The sequence below is a fragment of the Pteropus alecto genome, unplaced genomic scaffold, assembly GCF_000325575.1.
Source record: "Pteropus alecto unplaced genomic scaffold, ASM32557v1 scaffold75, whole genome shotgun sequence".
Taxonomy (NCBI): Eukaryota; Metazoa; Chordata; class Mammalia; order Chiroptera; family Pteropodidae; genus Pteropus; species Pteropus alecto.
Genome location: NW_006440638.1, coordinates 25,599,167 through 25,602,358, shown reverse-complemented (window position 1 = coordinate 25,602,358; position 3,192 = coordinate 25,599,167). Strand labels below are relative to the sequence as shown.

Below are 3,192 nucleotides of genomic sequence, written 5' to 3'. Positions count from 1 at the left end.
TTTATATGAGTATATATGTAAACTCTCATTAGATATTTAACCACGGCCATTTTTAAGTAATTTACAATTCTTATTTTATTTTGATGTTTTGAGAAAAAATGTTTCTATAAATGTGTTTTATCTTCAAAGACATTCATAAAAAAAAAAAAAAAAAAACCCTGAAAAGTACACTACAGGTTTCTGAGATTTGGTTCCATAGTGTGGCAGTTAGCACGTCTGCTTTACACACAGAAGGTTCTGGGTTTGTGCCCCAGTGGAAACACAGCCAGTCCATGGTCTATGGCCATACCACCCTGAACAAGCCTGATGTCTGATCTTGGAAGCTAAGCAGTGTTGGGCCTGGTTAGTACTTGGATGGGAGACCACCTAGGAAGACCAGGTGCTATAGGTATTAATAATAATAATAAATAATTAAAAAAAAATAAAATACAGGTTTCTGATAACTTTAAAAATATAACATTGAACTGGGTAAAGATTTAAAGAACTATAAGAAAAAAACAGGATTTATAAAACTGCTAATGAAAAGATCAAGATAAACAAGAATTCATAACATGGGACTAAATGAACTGATAAAGATGATTATGATTTTTATGACCTTTATATGAAATATTACTGGGTTTCTATCTTTGTTTTCTATTCATAAGAATGTTTTTCTCCTAAGTTATCTCTGATCTACAGCAATTTGGTAAATTATACCTTTATGAACAAAATTAAAACATCTTTACTTTCCTACCCAATCTCTCCAAATTTTCAGGTATTCTTTACTAATCCATGTATGGCCAAATTTAAAGATGTTGACTCTTGTGTTTATGTTTCCCAATTTAAAGAAAGCTCTTGTTGGACTATTCAACAGAGGGTTTAAAATTTTAAACTACTAAGAAATAAAGCAGATAATATTTGTTATAGACAACTAACCCAAGAATCTGGACCAGGCCTATATAACCTATATCTTCATTTCTCCTTCTTTCCTTACTTCAGTTCCTTTCTATCTCACAAATATTATGAGAGACCAAGACATGCAAGTAGTTATACATAGTCAAAGATGTTTAATGCCTGGTGATGTCGACCCCAGTAAAAGTATCAGATTTTAAAATAATACTTTTTCCTTGAGCAAGTGTTGCAAAGACCACCACAGCAATAGCCAACCAAAGAAAAATCTTTTCATTCCCTTGCATGAGTTACATTAGACAATAGAACTGTTCTCAACCATATCCTAGCTGAAAAAGGTGGTTTGCTCTATTGTTAATACCTCCTGTTGTAATTGGATAAAACACCTCTAATAAAATAAAGATGGACTAAAATCCAGAAACAAGCCAAGTAATTAAATACAATGTCCCCTAACACATCACAGTTCTTTAATATCTTCACTTAAATGCCCTTAGACATTGCCTCCTGATTCAAATCTATTCTTCATGTTGGACTTAATATTTTGTTTATTATAGAAATTTTTGCTGTTATAAATCTTTGTTTCACATAGCTTGATGTTATAAAAACACCATTCTAATAATGGTTGTTTAGTGTTTTGTGATGATCGCTAAGGCCTATGAGACTTCATATAAGAAAACTCAAGAAACTACAGAATATTTTTGCTCTTAAACATAATGGTAAAGCCTTCCTCTGATCTGGCACTCTTATTGCTCAAATACAGCCTGAGGCTCCTAGAGAAAAAAAAAATGAGAAACACTTTTCCGCCTACATTGACTGTGATATACTTGGAATGAGCCTTCCTTCCAACAAGGGACCAACAATGGCATAACATATCGAAAATGAGCCATCCTGACAATAGAGGACTAGTGATGCTTTTAATAGCTCATCAGTGTTTCTTTTTCCAATGATTAGTCAGCAATGCTTTCAAGAAAAGATCTTAATCAAAAGGGGAACAATATTTTATAATAATATAAATGGAATCACTTTAAAATGGTTGCCATCCCAGAGGAACTATATAAAATATAAATGGAATCACTTTAAAAAGAGTTGCCATCCCAGAGGAACTAACTTGCATGTCTTATGCCTCAAACCTTTGTAATAGCAAAATAGTACAAAATAACTTTTGGATTGGGCCTAAAGCAACATTATGTCCCAAAGAATTATTTACAAAGATATCAGGAAAGCAGATATTATAACTACCAAACCAACAACTATCAGACTGAAAATTAAAACATTGTTTAGAATTAATGTCACTGTTAACTTATCTGCAAGAATAAAAATGCCTTCCATTGATAAAATAGTTCTCCTTCTCTTTCTCACAAACACCCCTTGCCTTTGTCTCCTAATCAGAACACTGGGTTTCTGCCTGAATCAGTGCTTCCTGAATCGCTACTCTTTTTTAATTTCAGATAAATAAATGTTTATTGTCTCTCACTTTGGCCTTTTATTTTTAGGTTAACATAGTTTTCCAATCCAGTGGTCACTTTTCAGCGCTTACATTCCTGGCTCTATTTGTCACATTAAGAGTGTTGACCACTCTCTCCCTGAAACTCTTCCTCATGGTTCCCTTGATATCATTCCATTCTGACATTTTTCTTGCCTGTCTGAACACACTCCTTCTAATCTCCTCCTGGCTTTTATTTGGCCACTCTTCCGCAGACACTGTGGTTACTTACCTAAAAGTTTTCTCCCCTTGCTCCTTTCTGTTGGAATCCTGATTTTGTTGACATATCCTCCCTCCTCTAAGTGGTAAGCATTGCCCAAGAGTTGAGCCCAGTCCTCTGAGATAAATCTTGATTAGTTTAAACCACTGGTTCTCAAAGTATGGACCCAGACTAGCAGCGTCAGCCTCCCCTGGGATCTTGTCAAAAATCCAAACTCTCAAATCTCACACTAGAACCAGAGCCCAGCAATCTGTGTTTTGACAAGCCCTCGAGGTGATCTTGATGCATGTCAAATTTAAGAACCAATGGTCTAAGCCAATCAAGATGAGTGGTCTTATTTCCCTTCCCAGTGATGGGATTAGGCATGCCTTTGTGATGAAATATTTGTAATGAGAAATGAGAAGAAGTCTGCTGGGGAAGGCGGTCTAGGAAAAGTCTCTTTGCATCTAAAAGAGATAGAAAGAAGTGATGATCTCTACTACTATGTTGGATGTAATGCCTGGGACTACTGTAGTCTGGTTTGACCCTGAGGAGAGCAGCCTAAGGGCAAGCCAGAAGGTTGAGAATTGAAGAACAGAAAGATGTAAAGGATCTGTTACGG

At 35.3% G+C, this 3,192-nt stretch overlaps 1 pseudogene; it reads left to right on the top strand.

Annotated features, from left to right (window-relative positions):
- The first annotated feature begins 275 nt into the window (after positions 1–275).
- LOC112484414 lies at positions 276–391 on the top strand (annotated as a pseudogene).
- The last annotated feature ends 2,801 nt before the right edge of the window (positions 392–3,192 follow it).